The 19333-nt window shown below is 39.9% G+C and overlaps 1 protein-coding gene across 1 annotated transcript in view; it reads left to right on the plus strand.

Moving 5' to 3' along the window:
* RHBDD1 (rhomboid domain containing 1) overlaps positions 1–19333 on the plus strand; it is a gene marked incomplete at both ends in the record, with an annotated part of 75270 nt that overhangs the window by 8599 nt on the left and 47338 nt on the right. The window lies entirely within an intron of this gene.

Raw genomic sequence — 19333 nt, forward strand, 5'->3', positions numbered from 1 at the left:
CCCACTAGAATTTGAACTCTGAGGGAAAGGGTAAGTCATCTTTTTGGCTCTGGAGTCCAAGCCTGTGGAAAGAGGTCTAGAGGACCCAGCCTTGTCTTGGATATCTGGACAAAGTGATCATCCTTGATGGTTTTAGGAAGAATTTTGAGGTGAACAGGAAGTGCATGGAGAACAGAAAAGACAATTTTATCTCAATACTGATTTTTCTTCAGATACTTTCTTATAGGAGATTTAGTATAACAAAGTTTTTTAAGACAATGGTTAAACTACATAAATAGTTAAACTGAAAAGAAAGTAGTAGCTAAATGAATGTTTAACACAATTTCCCTGTTCCTAATTGAAAGAACAAAATATTTTTTATAGAAGAGTTGAAAGTATATAAATGTATGATGAAAAAAACAAATTTTCCATCATCTCCTACCCAGAGAAAATTACTATTAGAATTCTGCTATCAAACACCCCTACCCTCATGCAGAGTTATATCTTCTACACTTTCATTTAACTTGTTATAAGCACAGTTCTTCAAAAGCTTCAGTTTTAATGGCTACATAATAGTGTCTGTTGTACTTCCTTTAGTTTATTATCTCTTTCACTAATTTTACTACTGAATCATTCAACTTACAAGTGAGGATTTCTGTCAGAGCATTATCTTGGCTCCCGGGCCCGAATATGTCCTTGGAGTAGATTCCCAGACATGGAATCAGGGGTTAAGAGTTTGAACTATTTTCATGGCTCTTAATTTGTACTGCCAACATCATATGAAAGTGTCCACTTCCTCACTTTCTGGCCATTCTGATGTTTTAAGAAATTTTGTATGTAACAGAATTATTTTACTGCTGTTATTTACAATTCTTTTATTAGTGAAATGGGATAACTTTTTTTAAGTAAGTTGTTTTTCCCTGTATATGGTTTGTCTGTTTGTGTTCTCTGTGTATTTTCAAGAAGCTGTAATTGTTTAGTGTTAAGGATGGTTTATATTAAATTCCAAGAGGCCTTTCTTATTAGATTATGTAAACTAAGAGACCTTAAGTATATAGTACAATTTCAGATCCTATAAATAATAGCTAAGACAATGCTTATGGGATATTTTTTTTTTTTTGCTGTTGTTAATAGATAATGATTTATTCTCAACTGTACCTAAGAACAGAAAGTCTTTTACACTGAAAATAAAGAAATGATAAGATGTATTGTTTGGAGGGAGAGCGAAGACATAGGTTTTATTTATGTATGTATTTTAAATACATTTTATTTTTTACAATTATTTTAGGTTTACAGAAAAGTTGGGGCAATATACAGGAAGCTCCCATATAACCTGCACCCAGTCTCACCACATTATTATCTTAACATTAGTATGGTACATTTGTTATAATTAACATGCCAATATCGACACATTATTATTAACTACACTATTCAAATTTCCCTAGTGTTTCTGTTCCAGGATCTCATCCGGTATGACACATAACATTTATTCTTCATATCTCTTTAGACTCCTGTCATAGCTTGGGCTGTCCATACAAAAATACAAAATAATAATAAGTGTGGCTTAAATAACAGAAGTTTATTTTCTCCCAGTTCTAGAGGCTACAAGTCCAAGTTCAAGGTGCCAGCCTGGTCAGTTTCCAGTGAGGACTCTCTTCCTGGTTTGCAGAGTTCTCATCGTGTCCTCATGTAGCAGGGAGCGAAAGCAAGAGAGGAGAGCGATTGTGCTCTCTGGTGTCTCTTTATAAGAGCACTAATGCCATCAGCAGGGCCCTGCCCTATGGCCTCATCTAAACCTAATTATCTCCCAAAGGCCCCACCTCCACCTACAATCACATTGGGAATTAGGGCTTCAGCATAGGAATTTGGATGGGGACACAGTTCAGTGCAGCTTCTCTTCCTCGTGACAGTTAGCTTTATTTTGGTTTTATTATTCATACAAAATAACATTTTTGAATGTCTGTGAATGAGAGTTAACTTCCTCTCATTTGTCCTCATGTGATTCAGAAGCAGTGTTCAATTAGCCACATAACCTGGTTTCTAAGCAAGTGCTAATTTAGGTGTCTGAACACATGTTGTTTTCTGTAATTGGACAGTCCTGCTGTGGTTCCACTTTGAGATGTATATGTCATACTCAGAGGTAGATATGAGAAATTTCCATCACAACCAGCAAGCACCCCTGCTGTTTTTAAATCAGTCAGACCTTCTTTAGGGCCTGCTTTGCCCAATTGGCTGGCGCGGAATAAAAGAGAAGAGCAGTGGGTGGAAATAAGGAAGCATCTGTTTTTCAGTTGAACACAGAGTTGTCAGGAATAAGGTTCACTACCCAGGTTGAAACGAATTGGCCATCATGCTGTGATGTAATTGCCGGTGTGCGGATGGTAACACCTATCTGATCTGTACTTAACTAACTAGGCCTGTTAATGATCAATTCTGGTGAGTTGGTGACAGGTACAAGGTTTGGGTTTACTATATTGGATGTCCCAGGTAAGGATGACTGAATGTTATTTTTAAAAGATACTTCTTTTTTTTTTAATTTGAACAAAGTCATTTTTCTGGGTTAAAAGGTGATGTCAGTAAGTGCATCGTATTAAATTGAAGAGCTGTATAATGTGTTTTACAGAAAAAGGGTGTTTTTAATCTCAAAAGTTAATTACCAAATGGAGCAATTATTTTGACTTGATTCTTTTTCTACTAATATTGTTTCATTAAAAAATAATGAACCCTGTGAAGCACATTTATTTCCCTTTGGAGTATTTAGAATATGCACTTTGGCCTATTTGGATTTTTTTCAAGGAGACACTATTGGAGATAAATGTTACACAATTAAATATTCACTCTCAACTAATAAGATGATAAATCACATCTCTGGAGATTTCAGATGCATTTACTTAATTCTTCCCATTTCAGTCTAAGGAGGAATGTTTTTAAATAGAAAGTTCTTTATATTTGCTAATTTTCCCCTTCCTCTTCTGCAGAATTAAGTGACTTTTAGTTAAAAGTCAGGAGAGTTAAATAGGCAAGAGGACTGTTTTCCATTTACATTCAGATTTGGTTCAAATTATGCAAAATGCAGACAGTCTGTGCTATGAGTTGAAATCATTAGTATATCAATTATTCTGTGATAACCAGCTGAGGACAGGCTGCAGACTGCTGAACACTTCTTCCATTTAAAGTTGGCTTCTCATTAGCGTACAGAAGACATGAAATAATTTGATGCTAATTTATCTCTCTTTAAGTGGACATTGTTCCCCTCTGGATTCAAGAGAAGAGCATTTTAATTTTGTAGTCATTTATAACACAGGTCAAATAAATAACACGTTTTACTTCTAGCAGTATATGTCTCTTCTACTATTTGTGTTATCCTAGTTCTTTGACTCTAAAACACTTTTTTCTACATTTTTAAAGATAAAATAGATCACAAACATAATAATAAATAAATAGGCCACTAACATAGTAAAGATAATAAGAAAAATCAGTAGGGAACATAGGGTTATTTAGTTAAATGGTATGTGAATGTTCTAATCATTTGGAAGAAAGTAAAGATAGAGCTTTACCTCACTATACTCCAAAACAAATTTTTAATAGTTTACGTTTAGGAGACATAAATATAATCTCTATAAAATGTCTAAGAATGTGTGAGAGAAAATGTTCAATTATTGAGTTGGGAAGAAATATATAAAATACATAAAAATGGCAGTGCTCTTGGCGGTCCCGAATCTGTCTCTTGCTGATCACCTATGAGCTCCCATGTTTGTCAGAATTATTCCACCGAGGTGGAGGTGGCAGTCAACCACCTGGCCAACCTGCATCTGCGGGCCTCCCACATCTACCTCTCTCTGGGCTTCTATTTCCACCATGATGCTGTGGCTCTGGAGGGCATGGACCACTTCTTCCTGGAGTTGGTGGAGAAGCACGGAGGCACTGAGCGTCTCTTAAAGTTAAAAAGCCAGCACGGTGGCTGCATTCTCTTCCAGGATGTGCTGAAGCCTCCCCAGGATGAGTAGGGCAAAACTCAGGATGCCATTGGACCAAATGAAACAATAAAGCTTTTTGCAGCAAATAAATAAAATAAAATGAATGGTAAGAATACTCCATATCTAACCTGTGGGCTATGGCAAACTCTTAAATGCTTTTTATAATATAGCAAGAAAGTTTAAAAGGAAATAGTTTAAGCCCTCAACTTAAGAGGCTGGAGAAGTAACAAAAGATTAGAGGAAGTGGAATTGATACTGATAAAAACAAAATTTAATAAACTTAAAAAGAAAAAAAATGATAGAATTGATCCTTGAAGAACCATATCTTTGAAAAGGCAAATAAAGTAGGAAGCTTGTGGCAAATTGAATTACGATTATTACAAGGGAAACTTGAAGCAGTAGATATTAAAAAGAAGATGTAAACAGAAATACGGCAACCTACATCAACTACTAGAAGGTTGTATATTTTGAGAGGGTATCTTCTTCTGTTTTAAGAGAAAACCATTTGTGAGTGTGTGTGTGTGTGTGTGTGTGTATGTTAAAACTTGGATTAATTTATTAAAACCAAATTTTCTTTTTAAAAGAAAACATGGACATTTTGTGATCCAAACAATATTTATGTATTTTTTAACAAGTCTTTTATATTTCCCTGATGTATTCCAACTGCTGCATCACTATTGCATCAGAAGTTGTAGAGTTTATCTCTCAGGTTTTTTAATTTTTATTCTTTTACATTCAATATTATTTTGTATTAGTATCAGGAGTGCAGCATTCACTCAGTTCCTACCTGGAGAACACTGTTATAGTGTCAGTTTGTGGAGGACTTATGACCCTGTAACTTTTGAGGGGTAACTTCAGTGTAACTGGCATTGTGCAGATTTTTGATGAACGGGTTAACTGTACTTTGAGGGTGGTATGAATCCACTGGATGATATATTCCAACTTCTCTTAACTCTGAACAAAGGGTCACACTTCCTATTCCTCACGAGTGATCCTGTGACGTGTGAGGCACCAGTGGGTAAAAATACTCGCGGGCTTGCTAATGAAAGACAGTGCATTCAGAGCCTGACTTTCTAGCACATATTTTTATAGATGTTGAAAATGCTGTTGTCAAACAGTATTTTAAAAGCTGTCAGGTGTGTGTGTGTGTTTTAAAATGAGTTTTAAATAATTCAGTACTAAGCAGGCAGCAGAAAAGTGACTTTATAAACCTGCTGTGCTCTTTTGTACTGAATATACAAGTCGAGTCTATGAATTAAAAATGAACACTATTCCGATCCATCTTTTTAGTAATAACCAGTGTAGTGGTGATGAAATTCCGTTACTAATGTTTTCTTTTTGCATTTTCCCATTAGAGAATTGTCTTGAAGTCATTTCAACATAGATGCTACAGGTGCACTTATGGTGAAATTGGTTTCTGGTATCAAGACCTGTCTGGTTTATCTAACTTGATGGCTGACTCCTGGCAGCTTCCTTCCCTTTTCTTCCCTCCCATGTGCAGCTGAATGAGAAGTGAGGACAGGGTGGGCATGGGAGATAGTTCACTTCGAATGAGTGTTCGAGGCCTCGGAACTTGCCCATCCAGTCCATAGTGAGATGGTGAGCAGCACTGTGGAATAATAAGAGTCTCCATCCTAATACAAGACTCTGATTCATAGATTATTATGAGTCTTGGCCAAATTTCTCATTGACTCATTACTTGAGACTCTCATTTTTCTCCTGATCTTATTCCCGGTTTCTTAAGGAGTGACTGAGGAAAATGTATGTATGTGCCACGGCTAAGTGGAATGCATAGCACTGTATACAGTTCTTCTTCCTGCCAATAAAGAGTGGTGGTTTTTCTGAAGGTACAAAAAAATTTTCTTCATCACCATCATCATCTTTATGACTATTACTGGGTTTTGTTTTCCTCAGTCAGTGCCTTACACTAGCAATAGTGGTATTAGTCATGTACATTTATCAAATCTCTAATCTGAGACTCTCAGAGTTAGGCATTAGTAGCTTTCATGGCAAAAGACTTATGGTGTGTTTGCAGGGTTTGGGGAATGACTGAAGTCACAGCCACAGTAATTGGAGGATTATAGTTAGACAGACACCGGGAGGGTGAAAACACTTGTCTTGGCACATTAGGGTGACAGCTTTTTGCATTGTAGCACTCATTTTAAATATTTTCCTTAAGAAATGGTAAAGGCTCATTTAAAATTCATAAATTCCACTCTTGTGTCCCTCTGCATACATGAATGCTATCAGTGGTCTGAGTGTGCTGATTATGCACTGTACACACATTGTTTGTAATGGCATTGTAGAGCTGACCCATTCTGCATAGTCCATCTGAGAAGACTCAGCAGAGTTGGTGTTGCTGACCTAGGTGGTGGCCTGCCCAGCTAATGAGAGCGGAATTCCATATGCGCTCCATATTCTCCAAGTTCCTCCTCAGAGATCTTCATTTTTAATGATGACTTCAGGTCCCTTTTTGATCTAAATTTTGTAGACTTTTGCATTTTAGTTTCAATTTACTTTTCTTAAGGTTCACCAAAGACTCTATAGTAAAACGAGGATTGAATGAGGCAAGGGCAGCTAAAAATCTTAGAAAACAGTAAAGGAGATTAAAACCATGTAGTGAAACAACATCTTTTAATAGATTTGAAGAAGCCACATACTGTTTTTTGAAAAATTTTGTTGAGGAATACAAATTAGAAATCAGAGTAGATTATTTCATTATTTGGAAGTGTTTTGTCTGTCCAAACATGATCCATTGTGTTGTTAGACTGTGTTACATGAGCAATTATATTGCTCCTAGTCACTTTTAGAATCTTGTTCTCATATTCCTCATTTGCAGATTATATATCCTAATTCTACTTTTCCCGATGTACAGATGCTGAGCGAAGGCAGGGTAGTATATCCATCAGTGAGGGAGTACTAGGGATGATGTATTCCCATGTTCTCCTAGATTTCCATTTCATAATCCTAGCCCTTGGTTTTATTTCTTTCTCTAAGCCTCAGTTCTTTATCTGCAAAATGGGGCCAATAATAGTACCCATTTCATGGGCTTGTTGGGAGGATTAGAAAGTTAACACAAGGAAAGTCCAGAAATCGGTGATGGGCTTATTGGAAGAGCTACCAACATTTTAGTACCCATGAGTTGTCCTCTGTGAGTACAAGAAGAATGGCTGATAAAGCCCAAGCCAGTGAGCATGTCAAAGTCCTTCAGAACCATCTCCTTGGATGTATTTGCTGACAACTTACTGAATAAAGTATCTATGGATTTAAAAACCACTTTAATAGAGAAAGTAAATGAATACTTAAAAGTAGCATTTCTCAGTTTTAAAATCTAAGATACTTGGATTTCTACTCACATTTTGTTTAATATCTGTATCAGGCATTATATGGAACACTCACAATAATATTTTTATTGTCTCCCACACATGAGGAATAGAGCTGTATCTACTACATGGGTATAGGTTTTGGAAATTAACTCAATGATCTGAACACTGGGTTGATATTTCTTCAGTGTGGTAACATTTGAACCCTCAAGTTTTCCATCCCACCTGGAGCTGAAATAGTGCACAACAGAATTCTCCTCAAGACTTAGAGATCTGTTAATTCCATATGCCTCTGTCATCTTTAGATATCTGAGTCAAGATTCTTTTACTTACAATAGAAAGAAACCCCATTTAAACCTATTTAATCAAAGAAAAGGATCACTATTGGCTTATATCATTAAAATTTTCAGTGGTGCATTTCAGGGTTCCAAAGACTTCTCATGTGGGATTCAGGGACTCAAACAATGTCATCAGGATTCTGTCTCTATATCCTGGCTCTATTTTTTTTTCCTGTGTTGACTTCATATTAGTCATCTATTGCTATGTGACAAATTATATCAAATGTCATGTCTTAAAACTACACATACGTATGATCTCATGGTATTTGTGGGTCAGGAGGTTGGGCACAGTTGACCTGGGTCTCTGTCTTCAGGCTTTCTCAACAAAGATTACAACAAAAGTGTTAGGCAGCACTGAGGTTTCATCTGAAAGCTTGCCTGGGGAAGGACATGCTGCCAAGCTTCTGTGATTTTGAAAGAACTCAGTTCTTGGTGGGTTATTTGACTGAGAGCCTTGCTGTCAGCTGTCAGGCCTCTTGAATCTCTCCATATATTAGCTCACAGTTTAGCAGCTTCCTTCATCAGAGCCAGTGAGGAAGAATTCACTAGCAAGGCAGAAATTATAGTTTTATGAAACATAATTGTGGAAGTGGCATGCTATATTCTAGTGGTTAGAAGCAAATCACAGGTTCTGACCAGGCTCAGGGAGAAAGGATTAGGAAGAGCTTGAATACCAGGGATCAGGGGTAAACAGGGCCCTTCTTAGAATCTGTCCACTATAGCTTCATTCTCAGGAACATTTTTTACACCTGGTGACAGAGTGGACTAGTATCTCCTATCTTACATCATCCCAAGGAGAACAAGTCTAGAGAAAATTGAGTTATTTCCGCAGCATCCTTATATGTATCTGTACCCTATCAGTTGGGATTCTTGGTTGAAAATAGTAGAAGTGAACTCTGGCAAGCTTAAACACAAAGGATTTACTGGAAGGGTATCGGGTTGCTTTAAAAATTGCTGAGAATACTGAAGTAGTACTGGGCTGGAAAACCTGTGAGAGCTGGACGCACATTTGTTACCACTGCCTCTTAGGGCTCCCATCTCTAGATCCTAAAGATTAAATACACGGTGTACCCCATTGGCCAAGTGCAGGTCCTGTGCCTGTGCCCCAGCTGCCATTGGGCCTCTATTGGCAGTGGGATTGTTTCTTTGAAGGTGACAGTGCTGAAATGAGTCCATATGGGTCTCGTGGCTTCGGTAGGGTTACTTTTGTTCACAGATGTTCAGCCTAGCAGGTTGCATTGCATGAACAGATTCTGCTCTATTGGGCAGTTTTCAGAACTGTGTAGCTGGTGGTTCTGTGCCCTTGTTTAACATGAACTGTGCCTTCCAGGCATATCAACAAAGCTGCTGCAGAAGCAGCATGTGATGTCAATGCAGGCCCAGGTCTGAGTCATACCATAGGTGGGGCATTCATAGTCAGAAGTTTGATTCAGACCAGATTTAACCACAAGTAGAACTTAATTTTTCTGAAACTACAGGCTAACTTTATGATCCAGATTTGTTTCCCAGTCTTTGTGTTGGATCTGGGGATTCAGGGATTACCCTGACTCTTTACTATTCTCATCTTTGGCCATGTGTATATGACTTTCTTGGATATGAGACACACTAGCTGAAGTATCAGGTTTTTATAGGTCCAAAGAACTTGTAAATCTTTTTGAAGTAAGTTCATGTGTTTCCTTGCATGAGTTTTCAAAGCTATACTTACTCTCTTGCAGCATTACAGTAGAATATATTAAGACCAATTTACCAAGAAGGGAAACAGATGTCCCTTCTGTTGGGTAATTTGTAGGGTGAAGAGTGTTGCCTACACTCAAAAATGTTTCTTCTTATTGGCCTACTATGGCAGCTAAAATCTCACCATTAGATTTGAACTTTGGCTTAAGATCAATCAACACATTAAAATCTATTGGGGAATTAAAAGCAAACAGAAAAATAACCAACCAAACAAAACAATGCCAGGGTCTGTCTCATCCCAGAACAATATTTGCAGAATTTCTAGGAGTAGAGTCCAAGGAACTGTAATTTTAAAAACTTCTTTACAAGATTCTAATCACAGCCAGCATGGAGAACCAGTGGGTCAAGACTACAGTCTGGCAAAGGGCAGCCAGTTCATTCATGTTATTATGGGTACAGGGCAAGTTTAAAATTCATTTGCATAGTTCACAGTTGAGACTGTTCCCTGCCGTCCTTTCTTCCTTGTGTATCCTTATAATGAGCTCCCATTCATCAAGGTCACCTACGCCAGGCTTAAGTGACTGCAACCTCAGAGAGCCCCGTTATCTGGGGATTTTCCGGTATGATATTGCTTCTGTAAATTTCTTTAAAGGCTAAGCATAGGAACATCTATTTGCTTCATAGCACCAGCGCTTGTTAAAATCAGGCTATAAACAATCCAACTTCTCTTTCATTTTACATTTACTTTTTGGAGGTGATATGCAAATAGTCATTCATGTGGTATCCAGAAATATTTTTGTCTATAGTAATAGCAGATGGCGGAGCGTTCTTCACGTGCCAAGTTGCATTTATTCTACCACAGTGCAATGTGGAAGTGATCACGGCTTCTTTCAAATATTCCAACTCCCCATGTGCATCTCAGTTGTGGTGGGAAGTTTTCTTGCATATCAGTTCAAGATGTTGTAGATTTACTTGGAATTTGTGGAATTTGTGCATAGTGTAGTCACATGAGAAATACTTTTAAAAGAAATATTCTTGAGGCCTAATGATTAAAGGTCATCAATTCAACAAACATTCACTGTGGTTTCTCCACTGGGATAAGTGGCTTGGTCCCCAGGAAGGACTTTGGAAAATGGCAGGGTTGTTTTTAGTTATAATGATTAATGATAGTGGGGGGGTGGGGGAGGGTGCTACTGGCATTTGGTGAGCAGGGGACAGAGGTACCAGCTGTCCTACAGTGTGCAAGACAGTCCCTATACCAAGAATGGTCCTGCACATACACCCTCCCCAAACCCCTCAGTCTGTTGAAAGGACATTTATGTAGGCGAAAGTGCTGTTTATGATTATCCGAGCCTAAAACCTAGTTGTGTTTTTCATATGCACACAAAGATTTTCTGTTTTTGGCATGGATTTAATTTACAGTGACTTTTCCAGGAAAATGGTAAATTGATCTGTAAATGCAACTTAAGGGAGAATTTTACTTTGCTTTATTTGGAGTCAAAAGTTACTTACCCTCCATAAAATCATGTTGCCGATGGAGCCCTGCAGATGGTGTTTGAGTCACGCAAAGCCCATCTCTGTCCTCCTGTATTTGTTATTCTCACCTTCATGCAGATTACATACATAGCAGCAGGCGGAGGGCCACATCACAGCCTTCTGCTGGTGCTGTGCCTGAGCATTTATAATTCATAGTGCTTTCTTATGTTACTCCTACAATGTTGAGCTGAGATTGTACATGTGGATGCATCTGTGTTTTTAAAAGTATGTGTGTAGGTGTCTTATTTATTCCATTTCAAGAAGGTAGAGAAAGCATTACAAGATATTTGGGTTTAAGGAGGCCTTGGGATGATAGGGTTGAGGCCACTAGATTAAGCAGTGGGGTGATAGCAGACAAATCAGCAAATGATGATGGAGCCGAATGTGAGGAACACAAGATACCACAGGAGCCAAGGAGCAGCCCCGCCCATCTGCAGGGCAAGCAGGGCCCAGGGTGATCAGGAGGGCTGTTTGGCTAGGGGCTTAGCGGGTGATGTGGAGAGCAGAGGGCTTGGTGCATACAAAGTCATGAAGGGAGGACGCATGGCTTCTGTGGATGGCTCAAACTTGGGGTGGCATAGCGCTGGGGGCTGGCAGTAGAGAGAAGGTTAAAGAGGCAGGCACTGGCGAGTTACCCAAAGGCATATGGATTGGTATCAGGCTTGCTTCTTAGAGCACAGGCTTGTTTGTCCCAGTGTTGACTGGAGCAGGGCAAGGTTGACCAAGCCAGAAAGAAGCCTGGCTAAGGTGTTGGAAGTGATGAGAGCTGGTGAAGCTCACATCGATTCCGAAGGTCGGACCCAGCATTCAGTCCTGGACAGTCTAAGTCCAGTACCTGTGCTCACAACCACTTTCCTAGATAGTCCCAAGAGCTGGGGTGGGAGCCGGGTGGTGCAGAGCAGGTGAGAGTCATGGCAAGTGGAATTCAGTCAATAGTGAATATGGAAAGTATGGGAAAGGGAACTCCAGGATGTGTCTAGTTGTGTGAAGTGTCTGATGAGGAAAAGAACACAGGCCTCACCCACAGTGTTGTGCTGAGTCTTTAACATCTGTGCCCCCATTAAGCATATGTGTGGGGAGATTCTTGTTCATTTGTGTATCATTCACTTACCTGTGTTTTCATTTAATTTGGCACAACCTTTCATCTTGTTTTGAAGGAGATTTGAATAACACAGATTCTAAAGAAACTTGGTAAATACCACAGAACTAGCGATTATGATTTTCATCTGAGTGCTATTTAAAAACATGTGCACGTGCCGCATGAGGGAAAGTGTTCTTAACAATTTACCCAACAATGGAAATACTTAGATTTCTCCACCACATTGGTGAGAGAAAGTCTGTTCTTACATGAGAGCCTTTCTCAGTTGCTGTTCTGATAGAAAAAATAATATAATGAAATTCCTTAAACACTATTACAAGAAGTTTGAAAAATAGAAGGGGGAATGTTACCTCCCCCCCCCATATTATCTGTTACTGTGTTTATGTATTTCTTTTAAATCTTGTTTTTCAATATATATATTTGTGTGTGTATAATGTGTTCTACATTATAGGTAGACAGATAGACCATTTTAGTTAAAGTGTATACAAATATTCTAGGAGTCAAGTGAAATATGGGAGGCATATTTTGAACCATTCTTCCTCTGAGTTTCCAAGTTGATATCCAGCTACCTACTGACTACTCTATCAGATATCTCTAGTTGTGTTGCAGGCATCTCAAAGTGAATACACCAAAACTGAGCTCTTGAATCCTCTTCCCACCAAGTAGGTGGTTCCATCATCCCTACCGTTGCATGAGTCAGAAGCCTGCTTCTCCCTTTCCCTCCTCCACAATGAATCCATCAGCAAGTCCTTTTATCTCTGCCAACAAAATAGACACCAAGCCACTCTCACCACCTCTGTTGCCACCACCGTCTTCTAAGCTGCCATCAGTCTTCACCTGGACTTCATGGAACTGAGAGCCAAGGATGAGGCATCACCTTTGATCTAGCCAGTTCTTTTGTAAAGGGGCTTCTACCTTTGCAGTATCCTTGTTTTTGTCTAGATTGTGTTTGTCTGGGACTTAAGTAAATGTCAGTGGTTAGCTCCCAGCCCAATGCCTGAGGTTGGTGCCATGTTCAGTAAATCAACATGGATAGTAGAGGTTGCATTGCCAATGTAGCTACCTTTGGGCAAATATAATATTGGTAAAGAGAAAGGACATATAGACCAAATCTTTCCAAATTGCCTTTGCCAAAGACACGTGCTACCATGGTGGTTGAAGAAAGCATCAAGGGTAGAAAACAGTTTAAGAGCAGTTTATCTAGGGAAGAAGCAATCCTATCGAGATCTTCCCCAATGGCATTAATGTTCACTGACCTGAAAAGTTCTCACCACCTCTTGGTGCTGTAACGTCCAAGACCCAGAACTCCGGATCAGCTCAATCCCCCGCTGGTAGTAACTGCTTTTACAGGAGGAAATGGTGAAATGTACAATACAATAGGCCACCTCTAGCTGACTGCGTCTTACCTCACCTGTTCTCTTCCCTTGTCCAACACTGTGTCTCCATCAAGTTGCATCCTTAATGAGGTCATTCAGTACACACTGGGAGATTATGTCTTAGGGTAATACATTTTCTGCTCCCTGAGCTATGCCTGAGAGGGCAGCCTCTTCAACTGTGGAAAGAATTTGCCATTTAACAGAGGAGGACCTTTATAGCCTGTCACAGATTTCAGTCATAGCTTTAGCTTTTGATCCTTTAACAGTAGCATGGGAACATTTTGCATAATCACTTAGCTCAGGCTTACAAATTGCCTCTCAGAGGAGTGAGGATCACTTTATGCTGGCATAATAGGAAAGAACACCGTGTGTTAGTGTTAATATCTGCATACAATTTGCATAACTGAAACCCACACTATCTTTTTTTTTCCAGCTTTGAGATATAATCGACATACCTTAATCTTAGTTTTGTTCCCAAATTACCCTTTCCCCATCACTATCCTTTAGAAGTAGTGTATAGCAACATTGATTAGATTTTAACTTTCCTTTTTTCTTTTTTCTTTTTGCCATAAACACATAGTATCAGAAAGTGTGTGACTGCTGCATAGCTAGAAAGACACAAGTAATGGCTTTCCATAGTTTTTCAGAAGTGTAGGAGGGCATGAGACCTCAGATAGAAAAAGCACAGCAAATGTCAAGGAGGGGAAATGAAATGAACCGACAACTGGAATGATTGTTGTGTAATGACGGTATATCCAAAATAAAGAGAACATCTTAAAAGCTGAGAGAAAAGACAAATAAATTGCCTACAGAAGAAAGACTGGTTGGCATTTCTCAGCAGCACCAGTAGCGCCTGTACTTATTATCAAAATAGGAAACAGAAATAAAGACCTTTTTGGACATACAAAGACCAGCAGAGTTTTCTACCCTTAGCCTCTAACTGAAAGAGTGACTGAAAGTGGGATTCTAGCAAAAAGGGAAGTGAACTCAGAAGTAGGTTACACCATTTCAGAGCAATGGCACAACAAAGAAACTGGACATGTTAATAAACTTAAATAATCTAAATAAATGACTGCCTCTGTGTTCAGATTTGAGTACAAATGGAATGTTTTTCCAATTGAGTATATAACGACTTAGACTTGGTGCTTAATGTGAAATTCTTCTGTCTGGAATGATTATTTTCACTTCAGGGTATTTAACCAGAGGTCCATGGATAGAATTCAAGCCATCTGTGAACTTAAAATTATTTTGTGTCTGGGAAGTTTTTCTGCAGACAGGATTCATAGCTTTCATCGGCATTTAAAGAGGCTCAGAACCTGAATAAGTTTAAGAACTACTAGGGTGTCCTGGCCAGTTTTCTCAGTGGTTAGAGCATCATCCCACAGACCAATGGGTCTGGGTTCAATTCCTGGTCAAGGACCACGTGTGCAGGAGGCAACCGATTGATGTGTCTCTCTCACATTGATGTTTTTCTCTCTCTTTCCCCTCTCCCTCCCTTGCACTCTCTCTAAAAATCAATGAAAAAAAAATATCCTTGGGTGAGCATTAACTAAAAAAAGAACTACTGGATTAAGTATTGTCCTCTAATAAATGAAATTATATCAATAGTCACTCTGAAGTTGAGATTTGATTACCTAAATTTGAATAGTGGATATGTCCAATATTTGTGGAACTATTGAGGCCCTGGATAAATTACTTCTCATTGTGGTTTGTCTGTGCAGTGCACAATCTGTGTGGCTATACAAAGCGGTGATGTATCTGGCCCTTATGCTTGTATCTCACCATCACAGTCAGTATTTGATTATAGCTGTTATGATTTTCTAGAGGGAGTTACTATTGAGCTATCAAAAGAAATAAAGCTCTTCTAAGTGACCGATTTTAGGGATAATAATAGGTTTGGTGCTATTGTTTTGTTGAGCACATGTTTTGTGTCATACATTGTTTAAGGGGAGGGGAGTAGTTCAATTATTACCTCTCCCAGTGAAATTTGATATTAATGCAACTATGGAGACCATGTGCAACTTGGGATTTTGTAATGCAATTATAATGTATGTTAGATATGTGCCTTCTGTGTGTAATTTTAATTCCATTCCTCCACCCGTTCAGTAGTTATTTATTGTTATTGTCAGGCTATTTACTGCGTCAAGTGTGGTCACGAATATAAAGTTGAATATGGTGGTACTGTCCCTGAGGAATTACTCTGACTTAGGATAGAGGGTGGCAGGATGTAACCAAATCTTCAGTCTTGGCCCAGGCCCTAGTAAGGTCTAAAGCAGCCGTGGGCAAACTACGGCCCGCGGGCCGGATCCGGCCCGTTTGAAATGAATAAAACTATTGAAAAAAAAGACCGTACCCTTTTATGTAATGATGTTTACTTTGAATTTATATTAGTTCACACAAACACTCCATCCATGCTTTTGTTCCGGCCCTCCAGTCCAGTTTAAGAACCCATTGTGGCCCTCGAGTCAAAAAGTTTGCCCACCCCTGGTCTAAAGGAAGCTGTTTCTAAGAGCAGGGTTTTCCCTGCCTGTCCCTTAAGATGCCATCCTCCAGGCAGAACCTAGAACAGAGTTTAGCCCACATCTTCAGGAAGGCTGCTGTGAACACACAGGTTTCCTCAGACATCTCAAACATCAAAATGTCTGTTTTGCATGTATACTTATGATCATAAGAACACAATCTGTTACTAAAGCTGTTACATTTGAAGGTAGATCCCAGCCACTGATTAGAGGACGCAGATGGCTTCTTCCCCAGGGCCTCCTTGTACCTCCACAGCGCGGCCAGAGGCAAGGATGAAGTGCCCTGATCCCAGTGCTGCTGGGAGAAGATAGTCCCCGGTCCCATTTCCATCTTCTCTCTGCAGGTCCATTTCCTCTCCCAGGACAAGGGTAAAAGGTATCTCGTAGAGGGCAAAGGGAGCTCCTTTGTCAAGTGGTTATCAGTGGCATGGACAAAGTTAATATACTTCTTGAAGTTAGCATATGCTTCCTTTTTTCATTGGTGGGATCCTCCCCCTTTTATGTGTAATATCAAGATATTCTCAGTTTTGATTGAATAAGATCATATTCTCTTCATACTTCTACTTTTTTAAAAAAAGAATACTTTTTACTAGTATAGAGCTAAAAATGTTATCAGTTGAGAGCTTTCCACATCCCCACCTGTTGCCAGTGGAAGTGGGCTTCTTGCAATGTCACAAGAAAAGGAATTTTCTGAGGCTCACAGGGAGAATGAGTGACATTTATTTGCATGGAAGTAAACCCCTGAGTTTCCAAAGTTTCCTCTTCCTCTGTCCCTCCGTGGGAGAAGTCCAGCTGTGTCTTCAGCAGAGCTAGGATTAAAGCCAACGCCCAGAGTTTCCTTCTGTGCTGGAGCACAGTCCAGTCCTGTATCAGGTTAGCTTAGTTTGTGTTCCCAGCTATAATCCATTGCATGGGGGTCGTCATGGTCTGGGTCATGTGACTTCTAGGGCCACGTGGCTGTGGAGGAAACACAGGCGAATGCATGGAAGCAGGAGCGAAGCCAGAGGAACAAGAGAGCCAAGAGAGAGAGAATTCCTTTGTCTGTGGATTATGCATTCTCAAATTTCACAGGCTTGCATTGGCTCCACCCCTCTAGCCAATGATCTTTGTTTCCAGGTTAGACTGACAGGCACCTTCCCCATGTCACCCCGACTTTACCGTGCATATGTCCATCTTCCCATTGTTGGACCCCTTCCCCCAGTGATCTGCAGGAAGCAGATCTGGGCAAAGTTGCAGCTTCCTGGTGAAGCTGCCCAGATGGCCCTGCTTATAATTTCTGGCCTCCCTTTTGTTTTTCTATTATTAATAACTAGCTAATTACAGTGGTAACAGCATGAAATACAGACAGCTAGAGTTTTGAGAAGGGACTTTTGTGACAAATGCTGAATATTGGAGGATAATGCAATATGGTCTCTGGCCTGTCAGCCTCCCTTTCCAAATTATTCACAATTATATTAGGACAATTAGATTACAGCTAAAACTTCTACAAACCCATGTAGAGAGATGAAGAATTCACTGAACTGTATTGTACTCTAAATTGTAAATGAAATTCAAGATTGATTGTTTGATAGGTTGGGGTTTTAAAATGAAATTTTCTTCCATGTTATTTTTAGAGCTATTTGATTCACCATAAAGATTGGTTTAGAAAGTTTCAAAAATATTGATGTTATTTTATTCTTTTCAGTTAAATTGAGGTTACTATTTTAAAAATTGATTCTGGCCTTTTTTTTTTTTCTTGTATCCCTCAAACTACCACTTTCTTTGCCATTCCTAGAACTAGTTGGAGTGTATTATTTAGCCTAAAAGTAGAATAAAATAAACTCTTTTATTTTTTGGAAAAGCTAAAGAGAAGCACAGTTTATGCTATTCTTTGGAAATGGGAAACCAAGTGTCTGATCTTGTATTTTTATTATCAGATTACACATCCTAGGAGGTAGGTACCTATATTTGATGAAAATAATAGCTCTCCTGAAGGAATGCTTGTGTGTGTAGTGTGTGTACACGTGTGTGTGTGTGCGCACATGTACACGTGTGCTCATGTCTTTCAGTGTGTGTGTGGCATATGCAGGGGTTGGGCAATGGCGTGATTGAATTGGCTAATGGGGACGAGCCCCAGTGCAATCCTGTCTACAGAAGGCTTCCTTTCCTCTTTTCTCTGCCTGTTCTTCTCCCTGGGAGCCCACAAGTCTTTCACTAGCCCTGAGACAATGGAAAGTTCTTGTTGCTGCCTTGCCTGTACCCCAGGGCCCCTTTCCTCTGTCAGTTGCTGCTGTGGTAGGCGCCATGTGGTTTTGATTCTAGGTCTTGTGTGTGAACCTCAGCCTCGTCACTGCCATGGCTCAGCGAGCCCTCTAAGTTGCAGATCTAGTGTTTTTAACTTGCCTACTAGTGGTCTTGATGAAACCATCTTGGGACTCTCAAGCCATTCATTCAACACATACTGGAGTGTCTGTCCTGTGCCAAGCACTGTCCTAGGTGTGTGTGATAGGTGTGTGAAAATCACAAAAACCACGCTGCTCCTGGAGTTTACATTGGCTCCTTGATAACTTGCAGGTACCCCTCTTGTGGAGTGAGGGGCCATTTCCCCAAACCAGGGAAATGTATTCATTCACCTACTTGACTTTTTTTGGTTGTTGGGTTTCTTTTACCTCCCAGTTTAGCATACAGATGATTCAGCCTGTCCTCAGGGGGTTTGTAAGAGAGAGACAGACAGGAAAGCATGTAAACCCCTTCGCTCCCCAGAAGGCTGGGTCTGTTCTATAGGAAGGAAGGCAGTGGGAGGAAAGAGCCAGTCTCCAGCCGGGGCCTGGGTTATGACGGGGGTGCTGTTTGGCTTAGCCTTGTGGTCCCTGGTCAGCGCTTGGAGGGTCTAGGTGTAGGTGGAGGGATGGATTTAATGGACAGTGAAGGTGGAGGGAAGGGATAGGATGGGCAAGGCCCAGTGTTGGAGGGCTGTGACTGCAGGCTGCAGAGAAGTCTGAGTTTCACCAAGAGGCATGGGCATGACTTGCCCTCTGTTTCAGAAGGGCCACTGATGGCGGTGTGTGGGATGCGGAACGAGCAAGAGCTGGAGGCAGGGAGATCTGCTGGCCAGTTCTCTTTCATTTATTCTTCTATTTGTTCACACATAGTTAGCTGGGGCTTGCCTTGACTTCATATGTATAAATGATTGTCAATGTTAGATGCTTAGGAAGAGCAGAGCCAATTTAATGCACTTACTCATCTTTCAAGCTTAAAGTTTACATGTATGTGTCTTCGCTGAGCAACATATGAAGATGACAGAGGGAGGCGACGTTGGGGTGGGCGTGTGAACATCTCCATCTCATCCATTGAATGTCTCTTGCTCTCGGCTTCACTGGTTAGTGATGTATAAAAACACAGCTCTCTGCAAACACAGGTAGATACCGCCTGCATGATTTAAGAGTTAATTCAGAGAAAACTATTGTCATTTACATTTTGTGATAAGAACCTCAGAGAAAAACTGGAAGAAATCTAGTGGGTTGTCTTGACAA

This window comes from Myotis nattereri, assembly GCF_964212035.1.
Source record: "Myotis nattereri genome assembly, chromosome: 7".
In the NCBI taxonomy this organism is placed as follows: domain Eukaryota; kingdom Metazoa; phylum Chordata; class Mammalia; order Chiroptera; family Vespertilionidae; genus Myotis; species Myotis nattereri.